The sequence below is a fragment of the Danio rerio genome, chromosome 18 (assembly GCF_049306965.1).
Source record: "Danio rerio strain Tuebingen ecotype United States chromosome 18, GRCz12tu, whole genome shotgun sequence".
Lineage (NCBI taxonomy): Eukaryota > Metazoa > Chordata > Actinopteri > Cypriniformes > Danionidae > Danio > Danio rerio.
The window spans coordinates 51,656,670-51,677,749 of record NC_133193.1 but is presented as its reverse complement, the minus strand read 5'-3'; the positions used below and the strand labels follow the sequence as shown (position 1 = coordinate 51,677,749).

Here is a 21,080-nt window from a genome sequence, read left to right as displayed (position 1 = left end):
GTAGAGTAACAAAGTAGAACTACTTCACTACTGTACTTAAGTATTAGAAGGCTGTATCTGCACTCTACTGGAGTATTGTTTCTTTCTTCTACTTCCACTTTTACTTCAGTACATATTTTCGATGAGTTCAATACTTTTACTCCGATAGCTGACAGATTTTTTTATGTGCCGCATCGTTACTCGTTACAATTATAAAACGAATCCTTCCAAACCCACATTATCACCGCCAGAGCAGCAGATGGTTCCTTCACAGGTTTGAATAAGCTGGCTCGTCATCGTCACGATCAAAGACAGCGCTGCCTGCCTGCATTGAAAGCACTAGTTTGTTTTCGACACTGAAAACCCAGAAATTCCACCTCAACGTCTTCACTTCCCGATGATCGTGGTGATGAGGAAGACCACCCGTGGCTCTATTTAGAGTCCATGTTTGCATTTGTCGGAGTAAAAGACAATTCATATAGATTGCAGTGCAAACTCCGCCTCCAGAAAGATTGTGAAATAATGGCATTCAAAAAATCACCTTCGAATTTGAAGAAACATATCAAGGCAAGTTAAAGATAATATAATATACAAAACACAGCAGTTTGAGCTATCTGTAAGCGCTAGATAAGGTAACTAATGTTAGTTTCTCGCGGTTCATAACATGCTGCGATGTTCACTTAACGTTAACTAGCTGACTATCGTAAAGGCTGTATCACATATGTATGTATGTATATATATAAATATAAATATAAATATAAATATATATATATATATATAAATATATATATATATATATATATATATATATATATATATATATATCATAAAGGCTGTGTCACACTGTATATATATTTATTGTATATGTATGTATGTGTATATATATATATATATATATATATATATATATATATATATATATATATATATATATATATACTTGTACTTTTACTTTCAGTGTTTCAGTAGTAAATTTTTAAATAAACTACTTGCAATACTTAAGTACAAAAAAATGTTGAATACTTTATTACTTCCACTTAAGTATGCTGCTTAAAGAGTACTTCAACTTCTACTCAAGTCACTTTTTTGATAGAGCACTTCTACTTTTATTTAAGTCTGGGTCTCTAGTACTTTATACATCTCTGGTTTCAATGCTGTAAGATGGTCAGTGCACTTACTGTAAATTGATTTATTATCTATTTCTCGGTAACTATTTAGTTTAAGTATTCATTCTCAATATTAACTAATGGATTATCACCTACTTATTATTCAACCCAGGCTTATTCTGATTATGTACCCCTGCAAACATTTCTGGAGAGCGCCAAATACAGTGATAACCTTCTTGCTTTGAGGTGACAGTGCTAACCACTGAGCGACACTGCCACCCTAGTTGGTATTGTTACTTAAACTAAAGTGTTACCAAGTTAGCTAAATGAAACATTTGTGTTAATCTTTCAAATTGTCTTTCAAGCCTCGAAAAGAGCACGACGTCCAATCTTATAAAGCTGTAACATAGTACTAGGAACATTGATTGCATTGAAATCCAACCCAGGCTCATTTTGAAAATGCAGTCCCGTGGACCTTTCTGGAGATCTCGAATTATGACGTCGGAGATACGTATGGCTGCATTTCATTTTTTAAGCGAACGCTACCGGGTGCTATGACGCCGTTCCTTTTGGTGCTTACCGGCTGACTGCTTACCTCCGTGTGGAGGGCTTTCCCGCTGCAGCCAGTTTGTCCAGTTAGCTCGTCGTGTACGTCGACGGAGTTGAGAGTTGACCACGACGACAACCAGGTTCAAGTCTGGGGAAGATCGCTTCCAGAAATCAGGTAAGACAAACAGAATCTAAAAAATGAAGTGAACGAGTTCATAACAGGGCGAGAATATGGTAAAATCCGAAAACGTGGTAAAAATCAGACGAGGGCTTTTCTTTTTCTGGACGTATTTTAGTAAATTGTTGGTTGTGTTTATGGAAGTAAGCGGGGCGGGCCTGCAATCGGTAAAATTGGTTGGGTTTAGGGAAGGAGAAGGGTGGGTCAGTCGATTGGCTGGTCGCCCAATCAATCATTCAGCCAGTCAGACAGACAGTCGTTCGACAGCGGCCTCTGGTGGGCTTACACGAGAACAGCGTGAACGGCACTCGCAAGAGACATTTGAGATACAAAAAAGCGCACACAGCGGTTTCTCGTGGATTTGCGAAAACAGACACTACAAAAATACATACCTCCCAGTATGTATCAACGGGACTACATTTTCAGAAAGAGCCTGGGTTGTTGAAATCAGTCTTGAATTCGATAGCCATACCAGTTTGAGCGAAGAAGCGTTTTCTCTGAATGTTCATCGGTTTGTAATTTCTGTCACTCGCTGTGATGTAATCGGCAGCAGGTAAATAAGAGAGGCCTATGGGGTGAAGCAGGTGTTTTGAGGAGAGTTCTCAGGAAGTTAACAGGGTCAAAGGTCAGAGCGTCAGAATCAAGCATGCAACGAGAGACTTTAATGTTGTGGATATTCTGATAAATTGAGGTGCTTAGATGTGTGTGTGTCAGGGTCTAGCGAACAGAACGTGAAATCGCCTATGTGCGCAACAGCCAGCTACCCACAAGGGAGAAACAGAGCCTAATACGCATACTAAACAATCTCCAGGAGAAACCCAACGAAGAGTTTGGTTCAAGCATAGGATTCATTTTCCTTTAGCTTATCAGGGGTCGCCACTGCGGAATGAACCGCCAACTATTCTGGCATATGTTTTACGCATTGTATGTCCTTCCAGCAGTAACTCAGTACTGGATTGTAGAATAGTATAGTATTTGAATGTGTTTGTATTGTAACTCCATGTATATTTAAACACAACACGACTGTAGGTGAAACTGTACAGCACATTTGAAGTATGCACTATTACGTATGCAAGCTGCAAGCAAACTCCTATGAAAAATTCAGAATCTCACACTCATTCGCTCTGCCTGAAGCCACAGTCGAGCTGGCTTTTATTATCTCTTTATCGAGCAGAGCCGCCGCTTTGTTTTCTGCGCCGAGTTATCTCTAAGTGTGACAGGACCAGAGAGAGGCGGCTTGACGGAGGAAAATCTTTCCATGCGAGCAGTTTGTAATCCCAGCCCCAGGCGAGAGGACTAATACCCCCGTACCCAAGAATCAAAGAGAATCGATACGGCCACTTTCAGCATCTCTTGAAAGTGTGCACCATTCCCAATGCCGCAACACACTCGCACGTGAACGCACACGCAAACACACACGTGCACATGCAAGTTCTCCTGCAACGCAACTGGCAGGCTTTGCCAAACTCCTGCGATGCTCTGAAACACGTGCACGCTCATGCCACCTGAAACGCATTTGAGATGGATAAAGAGCACACGCTTGACGTCTCAATGGGACGGGGGGTCGCATGTGGGGTAATCCCACCAGCTCTCAGCATGCAATGATATTAAGCGCCCATTCAAAGGCACAATGGACATTCTCTCCCTCTCTTTCTCTCCTGACTTACCTTCATTGGAGCGCAGAGGTAGCTGTGGTGTGTCAGGGGAGGCATGTTAGGGCAGCTGCGCTCTGTTCTGACTCCAGCTCTGATGTGCTCATCTCAGCCTTCACACAGCACCTCCTTACCTCTCTCTCCTGGAGGATGCGAATGAGCGAGAGATAGAGAGAACGAGAGAGAGAGAGAGAGAGGGAGGGATGTGAAAGTGAGCATGAGAGGATGTTTCCTCCCCCACAGCCCCCTGCTCCTCCATCTCCCCTCGCAGGATTTGTCCTTTTCGCACTTGCGTGTGTGTGGAAGCATCCTAGCGCACGATGAGTTGGATTCTGCGGGGCTGAGGTTTACGCAACTGCGTAGAGAAGCAAGACGAGAGAGAGAGAATCACACTAGACATGCTGGATAATCAATTTCACTCTTGTTTTTTTTTTTCCTTTTTATTTTTTTAGCTTAAGAACAGCCTCGGGCTGAGATGCACCACAGTGCAGTAGGAAGATGGGAAGATACTGTAAGCACACAAGTGGAAAAGAGAGTTGCGAGAGATAAAGTTGGAGGTTTTGCTCTGCAAGGTCATTGGAGCAGATGTTTCGGGATGGCAGAGAGAGAGAGCTCTACGACAAGGTTAAACGGGAGGCCGTCTTCCAACATGCCAATGGACTCTGATTTATGACTCTGCAGTCTCCGTACACACAAAAGCATGCAGTCTCACATGTCGTCATATACGTCAGCCACTCAATGGCAATAGATTCTTAGGCATCCGATGGCTCACATTTCATGGTGGGGCCAGTGAAGGCATGGCATGGGCTTGCATTTTTAGCACTTCTTAATTCACTGGTTTTATGTTCACAGGAATTGTTTTGGCATTTTATTTATGGGGGTTGAGGTTTGGGTCCCAAATGGGTTTGATTATGGGTTGCCTATTTAAATTTGGCCAAATTACTCCAATCGGAAAGCAACCCAAAAGTCGAGTCAATGCATATTGATACAATAAAACAGATGCCATCATTTCTGATTGCGCAACTTTGTTTTGGTGCATGCTGTAATTGGTAGGCCAATGAAAATAGACTGGGTCATGTGACCAATCAGATCCGAGAAGCACCTCAGAAAGGCAGGACTTTTGTGTTTTGTCCCCAATTTGTGTTTTACAGAGAGATTTTTTAAAACACATTTCTAAACATAATAGTTTTACTATTTAAAGTGACATTTAAAGGCTTAACTACGTTAAGGTTAACTAGGCTGGATAGGGTAATTAGGCAAGTTATTGTATAACAGTTGTTTGATCTGTAGACAGTCGAAAAAAAATAGCTTAAAGAAGCTAATAATTTTGTCCCTAAAATTGTGTTTAAAAAATGTATAACTGCTTTCATTCTAGCCCAAATAAAAGAAATAAGACTTTCCCCAGAAGACTTTAACTGTACATGGGTAATTCTCTAAATGGACTTTCTCACGCTTTTGTTTAGAGAACAAAACACTCTGTTCACATGAAAACTGTGTGTGTGAATGAATGTTAAAATTTTTTTTTAAATGAATGTTAAAAGCACACCGAACCAACAGGGGAGGTAATGACACTTTTATGCTGAGTCGTGTAATTAAGTATTTATGCAAATACATTGCATACAAGTCACTGCAAACCTGAGAACAGAGGGGGAATACCATCCCATGTTGCGAACGGCACAGAATTCCGATGTGTTCGCTGCGAACGTGCAGAGTCATTTGCGTCTTCTGCATTTAGTGTAAACCCAGCCATGCTGGCCAATCGAAAAGCAGAAAACAGTCATGAGGCCAACACTCCAATAGTAGTCTCCACTAGACCACACTGTACCAGTAATTTAGGGAAATCTTCACCCTGGCTGGGGTTTTCAGAATGTTTCTGTTTCAGTCTCTCAATTCTCCATTTTTTTGTGTGGACAAACAGCGAAATAATGTAGAAACAAAAGTGCAGTTTTGAAAATACTCGTGTTCGTTTGGACAGGGTCTTAGAGAGACTGGATCCTCGAATTAAGTGTTTAAAAAACGGGCAATGCTCTGAAGAGACCCCAAATGATTTGATTCTTACTATCATGTTGATTTTATCTGAGTTAAGCAATTTGCATCTCATTCCAAAAGATTAGAGTGTAATTAATGAATTCAATGCCACCGACCCTGTTTGTGTCTATCTTTCAAGTGTTGAGGAAGCCTCTGCAACTGAAATTGAAGTGTTTGATTTGTAAGTTTAGACAATTGCAATGTAAGTGGTAGACCGAACCCAACAGATTGGATCATCTGCCCAATCAGATCAGAGCAGGCTCTTGGAAAGGATGGGTTTAGAAGTGTTTATTGGCTCTCTTTTTAATTGGGTCAAACTAATCCACTTTACATGCTTTTTTTTGGGGGGGAGGAGTTATACTTTTCTGGATTGAGTTATGATAAATCTCACTGTGCTTACAAGTGGCCATTGGGATTTTGGTTTCCTACACATCATGCTGTAAGCAATAGACCAATCAGAGAAGAGTATAACCATCTGGCCAATCAGAGCCAAGTAGAGGTATTGACCAATTGAAAAGTAGAGCTATCTGACCAATCACAACAGAGTAGAGCCATCTGGCCAACCAGAGCCAAGTGGAGGCATTTGGCCAATTAGACAGTAAAGCTATATCTCACCAATCAAAACAGAGTAGAGCTATCTGGCCAATCAGAGCCAAGTGGAGGCATTGGACCAATCAGAAAGTAGAGCTATCTGACCGATCAGAACAGAGTAGAGCTATCTGGCCAATCAGAGCCAAGTGGAGGCATTTTACCAACCAGAAAGTAGAGCTATCTGACCAATCAGAACAAAGTAGAGCTATCTGGCCATTAGAGCCAAGTGGAGGCTTTTGACCAACCAATAAGTAGAGCTATCTGACCAATCAGAACAGAGTAGAGCTATCTCACCAATCAAAACAGAGTAGAGCTATCTGGCCAATCAGAGCCAAGTGGAGGCATTTGACCAATCAGAAAGTAGAGATATCTGATCGATCAGAACAGAGGAGAGCTATCTCACCAATCAAAACAGAGTAGAGCTATCTGGCCAATCAGAGCCAAGTGGAGGAATTTGACCAACCGTAAGTAGAGCTATCTGACCAATTAGAACAGAGTAGAGCTATCTCACCAATCAGAGCCAAGTGGAGGCATTTGACCAATCGAACAGTAGAGCTAGCTTACCAATCAGAACAGAGTGAAGCCATCTGGCCAATCAAAGCCAAGTCAAAAGCATTTGACTAATTGGATAGTAGAACTATCTGACCAATCAGAACAGAGTGGAGCTATCTGACCAATATTAGCCAAGTGGAGGCATTTGACTAATTGGATAGTAGAGCTATCTGACCAATCAGAACAGAGTGGAGCTATCTGACCAATATTAGCCAAGTGGAGGCATTTGACTAATTGGATAGTAGAGCTATCTGACCAATAAGAACAGAGTAGAGCTATCTGGCCAATCAGAACCGAGTGGAGGCATTCAACTAATTGGACATTAGAGCTATTAGACCAATCAGAACAAAGTAAAGCTATCTAGCCTAACAGAGACAAATGGAGGCATTTGACTAATTGGACAGTAGAGCTATCTGACCAATAAGAACAGAGTAGAGCTATCTGGCCAATCAGAGCCAAGTGGAGGCATTTGACCAATCGGACAGTAGAGCTATTTGACTAATCAAAACAGAGTAGAGCGCTCTGACCAATCAGAGCTGAGCAGGCTCTCGGAAATGAAGAGTTTAGTAGCCTCTCTTTAATTAAATAATTTAAAATTAAAATACTGAAATATTTCTAGAGCTGGCTGGGATGCTCAAACAAACAATATTTAATAGCCGCAAAATCATTTGTTCCAGCATCTTCAGCCAATATTATAAGTAAGCATGCTTACAGTACCTTTAGGAGACTTTTAAACTTTTCTGTGTTGATCAGCAGGCAATGCTTTGAGGAAACCTGTGGATGAAAAAAGTGCTTCGTTCCCTCTCGAGATCTCTCTTTTTAATGTGTGATTGAGCATTACTTGATGCCGCATCAATCAGCTGACCCTGTAATGGCAAAATCAATAAACATTTTCAACGGGTTATCAATCCTCTAAGTGTAATCAAGGGCTCGCTCCTTCATTACTCTGCGCTTGTTATTTATTTATTTTTCTTCAGAGCGTTGAGAGAGTTGATGAAAGGAACGTCGATGTAGAATCTTCATTCTTAACTTCATCAGCTCGGGTCTGTTTTAATCTCTGCAGAATTTATGTATACAGTGTTTGAAGATTATTCATATTTGGTTTTATTCACAGTCTGTCTTTTCCTTTCTCTCGGTATTTCTGTTTTGGGCTGTATATATTTGAATGAATTGACCCTGGCGAATTGAAATATTGTGACATGGAAAAGCAAGGACAACACAAGGGTAGAGCCAATCAAATAATAAAGACAAAGCACACCAAGGGCAACAAGAATAATCAGGAGTGGGTGACAGAGGCAGAATGAAAAAAGCCTTGTCCTGTCACTTATTTGTTTTATTCTGGCCGCTAAATGTGGGAGAAAAAGCCTTTGAGTGTTTATTTTTATAGGAGTTCTTTATTTAGTCTTTACAGACGTTTAAAACTCTAGAAAGCACAGCGGAGGGTCTGCTTATATAACAATGTATTTAAAAAAATGAAACTATTTTTTGCTTTGTGTTTTTTAAAAGTTGTGCACAGTGATGTTAACATCAAAATGATCACAGATCGACTAAAACACAATATTATGCAAGCCAGGTCAGTAGTTGGCAATGTAATATAGTAAAAAAAACCTTGGTGCCTGTGAAGCATATGGTCCTGTAGTTTGCTATTTTTATTTGGGGAGTCAAGAATGACCACAGACTGAACATGTAAAACACATGCATGCTATAAAAGAAATCTCATTTGTATTAGGAATACATGAACAATTTTGAGATGAAACCTACAATTCTGGATGCACTTGGCCTGAAATCGAAACCAAAAATACATACTCACTCCCAAGGCTGTTTATAAGGGAGTTGATATTTAGATATTTGATATTTTGATATGTGTTGGTGTTTCTTGACATCAAATCTTTTTACTAGGTGGGTTGTTAGCCCAATGCTCAACCCCCAACCTGGAGCACCAGGACATACACACATACACTACGAACAATTTAGCTTACTGTTCCCAATTCACCTATAGGGTATGTGTTTGGACTGTGGGGGAAACCGGAGCACCTGGCGGAAACCCACGCCAATGCAGGGAGAACATGCAAACTCCACACAGCAACTTCAACCGAGCCGAGGCTCGAACCAGCGACCTTCTTGCTGTGTGGCGACAGCACTACCTACTGCGCCACTGCATTGCCCAATAATAACAATAATAACAATTTAATAATAATAATAAAATATTAATGATTATAATAATAATAATACCAACATCAATGATAATAATAATAATAATATTAGTAATAATGATAATAATAATAATACCAACATCAATGATAATAATAATAATAATATTAGTAATAATGATAATAATAATAATACCAACATCAATATTAAGAATAATAATAAGACCAACAACAACAATGTATTAATGTATTATTATTATTAATAATAATAATAATAATAATAATACTAACATCAATATTAATAATATTAATAATAATGATAATAATGTAATAATAATAATATTAATAATAATAATGATAATAAAATATAATGAAAATAAAAAATATAATGATAATAATACCAACATAAATAACATTAATAATAATAATTATAATAATAATAATAATACCAACATCAATAATAATAATATTAATAATAATAATAATATAATAATAATACCAACATAAATAATAATAATAATGATGATGATGATGATAATAAAATTATAATGATAATAAAAATATAATGATAATAATACCAACATAAATAATATTATTATTATTAATAATAATAATAATAATAATAAAATTATAATGATAATAAAACATATAATGATAATAATACCAACATAAATAATATTAATAATAATAATTATAATGATGATAATAATAATAATAATTTTAATAGTAATAAAAATAATATAATAATGATAATAATAATAATAATAATAATAATAATAATAATACCAACATCAATAATAATAATATTAGTAATATTAGGCTAGGCTACACAACAAAAGAGGGAGATATAATCAGATTCTAAATCAGAAACCAGATAATGGAGAAAAAAAAAAAAAGAAGAGACAGTTTGTTTATAATCCCATTTTATTGAAAGTGCAATGTTATTGACAGCACAGCATTTCCTTCTGCTTCTGTTTACAGCTATTTTTCTCTTTTGGTTGAAACCAAAAATGCCATTTCTGACTAATCGGTTTCATTCCTAACTTGTATGATCGGCAAAAAATTCTGAATGTTCTGTTTCCAGGCCACAAAACACCTTTAACATGCGAACGGTCAAACCTTTTTGATATTTTGTTTAAAAATGGTGTAAATGCGACCTAAATCACCACCTCAGTGTATATTGTAAATGGTCAAATAAATGCGAAAATAATTCTCTCACAAGACAAATATGCAATGAGAAGACAAGAGAGATAAACTGAATTCAGAAAAACAATAGCACATGCATGAGGGTTAATTGTGTGCATGTATATGGATTTCTCTCTCCAATGATTCAGTAAACAGTGAACATGGGACAATCATTGAAACAGCAGAATGTAAATTATTCAAGCATGTCTCCTGCAGGGCCAAATATACTCAGGTTAATCTTTTTTTCCTTTATTTACAACATAAAACTTTGTCAAACGGTCAATCGTTTGACAGCATGTGTGTTTACGGCTTAAAACAGGAGCAGTGCATGTATAAAAAGTCCAGAAAAAGACTTGCTGATGCAGCTGGAGCACTATGTAGGCTGCCTGCAGAGAGGCTGAGAGATCGCTCACAGTGCTGACCATGTAGAGCAGAAAATGTAGACAAATCAAGGCTTTGGGCCGCTGGGGTCAGGAAACTCCGTATAGGTGTTACAGCAGTGAATCACAGCATCGGTTAAGCGCCTGCTTTTATTTCACTCTGTGTTTCAGGAGCAGCTCAAGTGCACAGCATGATTATCCATGAGGCTATCAACAAAACTGATGTTAAAGATGTATGTGAATGAAAATATATCAATAATACATCCAACATGGTTAAATAATGCATGGTTGAAACGGTGTACATGTTGCAAAAGATCAATCTTGGGAAAAGCTCAAATTATTAAGGTGATCGTCAGTTGTATGTGATTTAAAATTTAATCTGCAAGTACATATAGGTCTACATGTTCTGTCGTTATTTTTAACATGAATATTACTTTGCACTAAATGTTGGACAAACCACACTCTGCGCTCATTCATATTAGTCTTACTTTATTTATTTGTTGTATCCTATTTTATTTCATTCTCTAGATTTTTTATATTAGTGCACAGTCCTGTGATATGTTGTCAATTTATGTTGTTTAATGTAGCACTTTGGTCCTGGAGGAACATTGTTTCATTTCACTCTATACTGCACTGTATGTTGTTGAAATGACAATAAAAGCCAGCTTGAACTAGAACTTGATCAACACAATCTCACGGCAATTCCTAACTTTTTCATTTAGTGGCTAATTCGTATGAATTTGTACGATCTAATTCGTACAATTTAGTACGATTTGCTTATCCCCCAATGACGGTTGGGGTTAGGGGTGGGGTCAGGTGCCACGCCTCCTTTTTAAAATCGTGCTATTTCGTACGACTGAACTCGTACGAATTCGTACGAATTAGCCACTAAACTGGCAAAACGTAAAATACTTACGTTTTCTCGTGAGATCAGGCTGACTTGATTATCTAAAGAATGTAGAAAACAACACAGTGCCATTCATTTATTTATATTAGCTATTTATTTACTTATTCATTTTCGCTATTTATTTACTTATTTATTTTAGCTGTTAATTTATTTATTTTAGTTTTTTATGTATTGTAGCTATTTATTTATTTTAGATTGTTTATTTATTTAATTATTTCCATTTTTATTTAAATTTTTTTATTTATTTTAGCTACTTATTTAAGCTATTTATTTTATTTAACTACTTATTATTTATTTATTTTAGCTATTGATTTGTTTATTTTAGCTATTTATTTATTTATTAATTTATGTTACTTATTTAATTATTAGCATTTATTTTTTTACATTTATTTTACATATTTATTTAAGCTATTTATTTTTTAGTTTATCTATTTAATTAATTCAGCTATTTATTTATTTACTTAGGTATTTATTTATTTAAGCTTTTTATATAAGCTATTTATTATTTTTAGTTATTTAATTTTTAGCTATGTATTTATTTTTTTCGCTATTTATGTATTTTAGCTATTTGTTTATTATTTATTGAATTATTTGCACTATTTATTTAATTTTTCACTATTTATACATTTTTTATTTAGCTATTTATTTGACCTATTTATTTTATTTATTTATCTATTTTTTAACTATTTATTTATTTATTTATTTAAGCTATTCGTTTAGGCTATTTATTTATCTATTTATTTCAGCTATTTCCTTCGCTATTTATTTATTTATTTAAGCTATTCAGTTATTTATTTGCAGTTTTTGTTTTCATTGTTTATTTATTGTGGCTTTCTTAAGCTATTTATGTTTTAATTATTTCTTTTTCATTGATCTATTTGTTTATTTTAGCTATTTCATTATTTTAGCTATTTAGTTTTTATTTACTAAGTAATTCATTTATTTAAGCTTTTATTTAAGCTATTTATTTTAGCCATTTCTTTATTTTAGCTATTTTGTTATTTTTACTATTTCTTTATTTTAATTTTTAATACTATTTATTTATTTATTTTAGCATTGAATTTTTTTTATTTATGTTATATATATATATATATATATATATATATATATATATATATATATATATATATATATATATATATATATATATATATATATATATAAAAAATCATTTTTACCGTTTATTTATGTTTCATTAACTACTAAATGTCCATGCAACATATATAAAACACTATGTCATGCATTATCTAGAAATCCAGCTCTTTGAGTTACAACAACTCAAAATGCTACGTTGTGCTTATTTCGGATTCAAGCCGAAACTGCATAAGACAAACATTGAATATTTGCTGGTGGATAAATTGAACCTTAATAAAGCACAGTCGAGGTGTTTTGCATTGAGATATTATTGCGTCTGCTAATGATGATAGCATGTTTATTAGTCGGCGTTTGGTATGGATGTGTAGTTGGTGCTTTTTCTGGATCCAGACTAGGCAAATGGAAAGCAAATGCAGCATATGTTGAATATTCAGCAGCTGAGTGGGCAAAAAGCAGTGAAATTTATATTAGGACCTTTAGAAGGAGAAGCGATAAGAGAAAATTGAAATGTTACAGCAGAAGCATGATACACTTGCATTAAAATATTCAACTTACCGACTGAATTGGTGTGTGGACGCAGTCTTGGGAGTTTTTTCAATTGTAGGCAATCTGTCAGATGCTTCTTAAATGTTTGTCGAAATCTTTGTGAAATACCATCACAAGGCAGAAAATGGCTTGTAAATGCAGGGAGTTTGATTGTAAGTGCTTTGGAAATGCTCACTCAGGATCACTTCCTCATCTTTTATGCATCAAGTTTTCTATCAAGATCTACTTGTTAGTTAAGTATGAAGTGATTTTAAATGCAGTCCTGTTACACCTTAGACTTTCGGCTTATTTAAGTGTGTAATTTTGCAGTTTGAGCATGAAATTGATCTGCAAAATCACTCCAAAGAGAGTTCTTTACCTCAGTAACACATTTTCTGAACTCCCTCAAAGAGCGACGTTGAGTTTACTTCCTGGAGCAAACAAATTTCCCACACTTAAGCCATTCTTTTTAAATCCTTAAACCTGTACCGGAAGCATTTATGACACTTTCATAATTGTGACATGGAATTTTATACATGCTTACGACAACTGTCATTAAGTGTCATTTTTTTAGTTATCACACTTTAAATGCAAAGATGCATTGCTTGAGATGTCTTTGATATGACAATGTGACATAATGGGCAACTAGATCATAACCTGTCTTTGTCTATCTCGTGACAACCTGAAATTACCAACAACTTGACGTTAAACATGACTTTTTTTCTTTTGTCATGATCAATTCGGTTAAAATGTCACTTGATAATATGCAAAACATGCATCATCGTTTATATGAAAACAAAAGCTTGTGATTGGTGATTTGTGCCTATGTCATGATCAAAATATATACATTAATAATCACATGCATGTTTACACTATGAAAGCGTATCAATCTAATGCAATAATTCCTCTGGGCAACCTCAAAATGATTTAGACCCCATTTAAACCTTATTTAGCACTGTCCATTTGTGCTCAGACTGAGCGAAACACATTTTCATACCAATTGGATGCTTAAAAATAAAGTTAACACGAGCACATTTTCACAGCCATTTTTGATTCCCCGAAGTACTTTTCATTTAAAAGGATTTAGGGGTTTTCGTGAAACCATCAATGTCAATAGAGACATATATATATATCATGAACTAAGTTGCCATTTTTGCTTTGTAATGTACAAAAAAATTCTAGGCTTTCTAAAATTTTTTAGTTGTGAACAACAGTTAAAGTAGTGGATGACAATCTACAACAGTTGTTTAGGATGCTCTCCATTTTGATATCTTTGTTACAGATTAGTGTCAGTTTGTACATGCTTGCTTTTTCCCCCAAATTAAATTGGATGCTTACAAACAGTTTGCATGATTTATTCTCACTTGCTTTTGCAACTTATATTGTGTGTGTCTGTGTGTGTGTGTATATATATATATATATATATATATATATATATATATATATATATATATATATATATATTTTTTTTTTTTTTTTTTTTTTTTTTTTTTTATTTATTTATGTATAAGAGTTGACAGCAACAGATTCCAAATGCAAATAGCACACTGGAAATGAACTATGGACCTTTTATCTGCTAATTGTAATTGAGATAATAAGGTAACAGCTAAAAAGCCAATTGTCCAATTATTTTTGGACCCTTAACAAGTAGGAGGCACATATGCAAACTGATGTAAAGCTGCGGTCACACTGGACTTTTCTCCCCATAGACTTCTATTCATACGCATGCGAATTCGTCAGACCGTAAACACAAGTTTGTGCGTCAAGTTTCGCAGATCGTCACATTGGAAAGTTTAAGCTTGGTGAACTTTGACCTGCGAAATCGCACCACTTGAGTGCGTGAGACCAATCGAGGGTCAAAACATGACCTCTCTGGACAGAAATAAAAAATTTTGTCCCATCGCTCGCTTTTTTAAATGTCTAATCATCTTGTTTAATCCAGTCCCTTTTCACAGCGCCGTACGACAGAATTTCGCACGCACAAACTCTAGTGTGACGGCAGCTTTATTCCTACACCGTTCACCTGATTTGGATGCAAATAGCCGCAAATTAAATCTGATAAAGCTGACAGTCTGCAGTTAAAGCACATCATGTTTGTTTAATTTCAAATTAACGTGTATAGAGCTAAAAATGTTAGAATTGTGTCAATGTCCAAATATTTATGGACCTAACTGTGTGTGTGTGTATATATATAAATTCTGATTTTCCTCAATATATTGATAGTGACATATACATTTTAGTGTAGACATAGTTTCAGTCTTGCCTCATGGGGATGAATTTGTGTGTTTTGGTTATTAGCTTTTGTGTTAGAATTATACACATGGCCACAATTCTTGGACACGGTGCAAAACACCATCAAGGTAAAACACTCTGTAACCTGACAAGAATTCCATTTTCTCTTTTATTCTTCTTAGAAAAATGTGCATCGCATTTGATATGAAAACAAAAGCTTTCTGTTTGGTGATTTGGTCATTTTTGTCCTTGTCGGGATCAAAAATGCGCATTATATTTGATGTTATAACTTGCCCTTGAAATTCTTTTTCGTGTCCGCTGCAGCTGTAGGAAACTAGTTTTCAAGGTTTATTGTAATCCCCGCATGTTCACCGTTTCACTTCTGAACTGGTGTAATATTTAGAAAAACACTGCTACAAACAGAGTAGATATAACATGCAAAGATGCAAATAATAATAATAATAATAATAATAATAATATCAAATAAATAATTTTCCCAGAAGTGGAAACCTCTTTTTAACTAAATCAATTCAATTATTGGTGATTCAGACATTTCGGAATGAAAAAACAACAAACCACTGCTGTTCAATGGCTGGCCAAATTAACCTAACTTTCCTAATTAAGCCTTTAAATTGTACTTGAAGCTGAATGCTAGAATTTCACAAAACAACTAGTACAATATTACGTATATGTCATCATGGCAAAGACAAAAAATACATTATAAATGAGTCAATAAATCTATTATGTTTTAAAAAGGGTTTGAAAAAGAATTTAAAAAATAACTTTTAATTTATTTAAAAGTTTAATATTTATTTATTAATTTAATTTAATAATACATTTTAATCCATTATTATCCCATCTCATGAATTAAATAATAAACGCCTCTTCAACTATTAACATATGAGTTCAGGTATAAGCCTAAATGATGACGGTTTCCCTGTTGGCATGACCTGTCACTTTGCTAACATGTCTGTATTTGCTGTGTTTGACAGCAGTACTGATGGATGTGTGGCCGGGCTCTGAATGTGCTGTTCAATAGTTCAGTGCTCTTTACTCACAGGCCGAGCTGAGTTTCATAATAAATCACACTGGACTGTGTCATTTTAGATTCAAGTGTTGTTCAGCGCCCACATACTCTGTATGAGAGGATAACAGGAGCACTTGTCGCGCTAACAGAAGAGCAGATTGGTTTTTCCCATTAGCTGTGCGTTTAACAGATTATTCAGACTTCACATTCAGATCTGATAAAATGATCGTAATTTTGACTGTAACAATGCTACAGTGAAAACCCATAGCTAGATTAACAGTATGTTTTCTTAGTATACACTACCTGACAGTAGTATTGTCGCGGATTCCAGTTGCAAGAGCAACAGATAATAACTTGACTTCTGTTGATCATTTGGAAAAGTGCAGAAGGTGGATTTTTCCTAAGAATCTTCCGTTGAACTACATCTCAGTCATCACAAATCCTTCAGAAGACCTACTGGAACCCGCATGGACCCAAGATTGAAGATTACCCCTGAATTATTCGCCCCCCTGTTTATTTTTCCCCCAATTTCTGTTTAACAGAGAGCAGTTTTTTTTTCAACACATTTCTAATCATAATAGTTTTAATAACTCATCTCTAATAACTGATTTATTTAACCTTTGCCATGATGACAGTAAATTATTTTTGTCTAGATATTCTTCAAGACACTTCTATACAGCTTAAAGTGACATTTAAAGGCTTAACTAGTTTAATTAGGTTAACTAGGCAGGTTAGGGTAATTAGGCAAGTTATTGAATAATGATGGTTTATGCCGTAGACTATCAAAAAAAAAGGGGGGCTAATAATATTTTACCTTAAAATTAAGTTTATAAAATTATAAACTGCTTTTATTCTATCTGAAATAAAACAAATAAGACTTTCTGCAGAAGAAAAAAATATTATTAGACGTACTGGGACTTTAAACTATATAAATATATATATATATAGTACTAAACTATATATATATAAACTATATATATATATATATAAACTATATATATATATATATATATATATATATATATATATATATATATATATATATATATATAAATATATAAATATATATATATATATTAGTTAAGCTTAGTTAATGGAAATGAAGTTGTTCATTGTAAGTTTTTAACTCATGGTGCATAAACTAATGCTAACAAGCTTGAATTTCTATGTTAATAATTCATTAGTAAATGTTGAACTAGTATTAATAAATGATATACAAGTATTATTCAGAATTAGTTTATGTTAGTGAATACATTAACTAATGAAGCCTTATTGTAAAGTGTGACCTTTAATTCTAATAGTCTGGAAATATGTAAAGAACATGGAGTGATTAAAATACATTCATTTCTAGTAGTACTGACAGCAAAAGTAATTAAATCACTAGGGTTAATCCTAGTCTAAATTCTTTGGTGCAGGATAGCTGCATAAAATAAATATCTGCATTCAGACTTACCCTGCTTTAATACAACCAAGTCAGGGCTAAATTCAGATAGGATAGCTGAAAAGTCCCAGCTCAGCCCTTCATCTTGCCTTTTTTGTGCAATACCATTCTGCCTTCAGTTCTGTTGTTTGCTCAGCAGCGACCCCTTTCAGAAAACCGCGGTACTGCAGCGCTTCACTCTCAGGTGCCATAAATATTCCTAAAGCACTTCGAGGTGGTGATGTTTCAATATGCAAGACATGGAAGCAGAAATTCAGGCTTTTTCTCAGACGCTTTCTTCCTCAGGCTAAACAAGGATCTGCTGGCTAATATTCAGCCGCTGTTTGCCAGCAGTTCTTGGCCTGGCCTTTCACTGACAGCTTCTGCTGGCTCCACACCAGCTCTGACTGTTGCCGTTTATCAAGCCAAGCGAGGATCTAAACAGGTTCTGGCACATTATGTAGTACTATGTATCTGTTAACGAACTCTTTGTGTTCTTAGAAAGTGAATAAAAAAGAGGTTTGAGCAGCAGAAACAGGAATTGTAGATGAAGGAGGACACTGTGTTTACCTCATGGTGATGATTTGAGCTCAGGTCTTCTCCACACTGAAGAAAGAGGTGAGTTTTGGGGTTTTTAACCAATCATTTTGAAGTCCACTTCTGAGAATCTACTGTAGGTGTAATGTTGGGCAAGAACAAAACTGAAACAAAATAGCAGAGCATTGTTGGGAAATCTACTTAGTGAGGAGTACAGCTAGACTGGAGGAACCCTCTTAGGAACGCTAACGGCGCTAAAATGACGATATCATGACCAAAACTAAAAAAAATAGATATTAAAAACTACAAAATTACAATTAGGATAGCATGATGAAACATGATTATTTACTCAAGCACCAGTTAATTCAGTTATAAAGGAGATATTTTAGTTTGATTACACTGAGCTGCTTCTAACCGTTGAGTGTGCGATTTAAACAGGACTTTTTTTTTTCCCCCGAGACCTATAATTACGCTCATCAGACGTCAAACGTGAGTAAATATTTTCGTTGGCAAGTGTAAGAAACAGCCTTACTTGCCTGTCTGCCAGTGATACATTAATTCTTAGAATACAGTATGACAAACACTGCATTGTGATTCTACAATTACGTCATTTGATGCAGAGCACTTTGACAGCATATAATCACAAAATATGGCTGAAATAATGTTCAAACATTTAATTTAGAAATCTAAACTTTAACTTTACCACTTTTGTTAAAAGATTAAACAATGCTAAGCTCAAAAAACTGAATAGTTTACTTTATATGTTTGGGTAAGTGTTGACTATATTACATTAAAATGATTTAATATTGAAAAACCAGGTCATTTGCAACACAATCAAAAAGTCATATTAAAACCCAACATAGGCTCATTCTGAAAATGTAGGCCTATATACATTTCTGGAGACTATGTATTATGCAAATTATGTAGCCAGAGGAACGTGAATGGCTATTTCGTCTTTAAATTGAACGCTATGTGGCAGTTTGACGTTGCTTTTCGTGCTTGATAACCGACCGATTACTTCCATGTGAATTGCTTTTCCGGTGTTATCAATTTGTGTACAACGGTGGATTTGAGACCCAGAGCACAGTTGACTGTGATGACGGTGTTCGAGTCTGGCGAAGATCAGTTCCAGAAAGCAGATTAGACAAAAACAAAAGGCAAAAAATAAAATAAACAAGTAAATAATAGTAAAAAAAAAAAGGTAGTAAAAAAAAAAAAAAAAATCAGCCGGCCACAAGGCTTTTCTTTTTCTGGATTGCTTTTGAAAACACTGTCGGTTGGGTTTAGGGAAGGCAGTATGTGGAGGGATCGGTCAGTCAGTCAGTAAACTGCAGTCTCTGGTGGATTTATGTGAGAACAGCAGGCACAAATGGCATTCGTGTGAGAAATTTGAGATCTAAAAAGCATACATAGCAGCCTCTGGTGGATTCGCGAAGACAACTGCAAAAAAAATAAAAAAATAAAAATGTAGTTCCTGAGATGCATTTGGCGCTCTCCAGAAATGTATATCAGGGTACATAATGGATGAAAAATTTATTATGTACTTGTAACTGTTTTCAAAATAAATTGACATTTTTTTAAATAGTAATCATATTTCTTGAGCAGTTTAACATATAGAATGGTTTTAAAGGATCATGTGACACTGAAGACGGGCTTAATGAACGCTAAAATATTTGACAACACAGGAATAAACATATTTTAAAATACGTTGAATCCAAATTTTCTCACAGCAATTTATAACTTTATTTAGTCGCTAATTCATATGAATTCATACGATCTCATTCATCCAATTTGGTACAATTAGCTCATTTTCCAATGATGGTTGGGTTTAGGGAAGGCAGTGGGTGGAGGGATCGGTCAGTCAATCAGTCGACAGCGTCCTCTGGTGGATTTCTGTAGAAACAGCAGGCACGAATGGCACTCGTGAGAAATTTGAGATCTAAAAAAGCGTCCAAAGCAACCTCTGGTGGATTCGTGAAGACAACAACTGCAAAAAAAAAAAAAAAGAATTTCTGAGATAAATTTGGAGCTCTCCGGAAATGTAAGGAAAAATGTATTATTTTTAAAAATATGTAGTTGTAACTGTTTCAAAATTAAATTACTAATTTTTAAAATAATATTTATATTTCTTGGGCAGTTTAAAATATAGAATGGTTTCTAACGGATCATGTAGTACTGAAGACGGGAATAATGAACGCTAAAATATTTGACAACACAGGAATAAACATATTTTAAAATACATTGAATCCAAATTTCAATGCTATCTCACAGCAATTCATAACTTTTGATTTAGTGGCTAATTCAAATGAATTTGTACAATCTCATTCATCCAAGTTAGTACGATTAGCTTATTTTTCAATGCACTCACAAGAGAAATTTGAAGATCTGAAAAAGCTTACAGAGAAGACAAAAACTGCCAAAAAAAAAAAAAAAAAAAAAAAAATGCACCTCCTGGGACATATTTGGCGATCTCCAGAAATGTATACAGGGGTATGTAATCAGAATGAGCCTGCATTGGTAAAATCATGTCAAACGCTGATAGTCACTCAGCAATATGTACTATCATCAGATCACACCCTGAGGGCCATGTGCGTTTGTTGCTCTTAAATATTTGGTGAGGTAACCTAAGTTACAAAACAATGTCATTCAGACAAATGCCGTTCAGTCTACACACATGTGTGCTTTCTGTTGTTTCTCTGTGATAATCATGAACGACTGAGGTGGTTTCATTAATTCAATGACAGCTAATGTCAAGGCAAGGTTGCTTTATGCAGATTTTCTGGTTTGATGCATTGACCATGAATGAGAATGTCTTCCAGGACTTGAAGTAAATGATGTATGAAAAATATTATTTAATTTTTTTTTTTGCAAAATGAATAGATTCTAGGCATTCTAGGCAAGAAAGTCATTGGTTGGCATTTCTGTGTGGAGTTTGCATGTTCTCCCGTGTGGAGTCCTTCCATGTTCGCTCTGGTTTCCCCACAGTC

General features: G+C 35.2%; 2 protein-coding genes and 1 long non-coding RNA gene across 15 annotated transcripts in view; 1 reads left to right on the top strand and 2 right to left on the bottom strand.

The window, feature by feature from the left end:
* The window catches only part of kcnj5 (potassium inwardly rectifying channel subfamily J member 5), a 71,134-nt gene extending 67,512 nt beyond the window's left edge, over positions 1 to 3,622 (bottom strand). For all 4 annotated transcript variants that reach the window (XR_012393892.1, XR_012393891.1, XR_012393893.1 and 1 more), the window contains exon 1: positions 3,480 to 3,622. The gene's annotated coding sequence lies outside the window, so the exon portion shown is untranslated. The remainder of the gene's footprint in view (positions 1 to 3,479) is intronic.
* The window catches only part of kcnj1a.1 (potassium inwardly rectifying channel subfamily J member 1a, tandem duplicate 1), a 146,519-nt gene that overhangs the window by 112,900 nt on the left and 12,539 nt on the right, over positions 1 to 21,080 (top strand). Inside the window, 1 exon segment of one of the 5 annotated variants that reach the window (NM_201035.1) lies at positions 18,096 to 18,174. The exons of the other annotated variants lie outside the window; for them this stretch is intronic. The gene's annotated coding sequence lies outside the window, so the exon portion shown is untranslated. 5 annotated transcript variants of the gene reach the window in all.
* The window catches only part of LOC101883877 (uncharacterized), a 69,430-nt gene continuing 67,104 nt past the window's right edge, over positions 18,755 to 21,080 (bottom strand). For all 6 annotated transcript variants that reach the window (XR_002456077.3, XR_002456078.3, XR_011007375.2 and 3 more), the window contains one exon: positions 18,755 to 20,080. This is a non-coding gene — a long non-coding RNA (uncharacterized lncRNA). The remainder of the gene's footprint in view (positions 20,081 to 21,080) is intronic.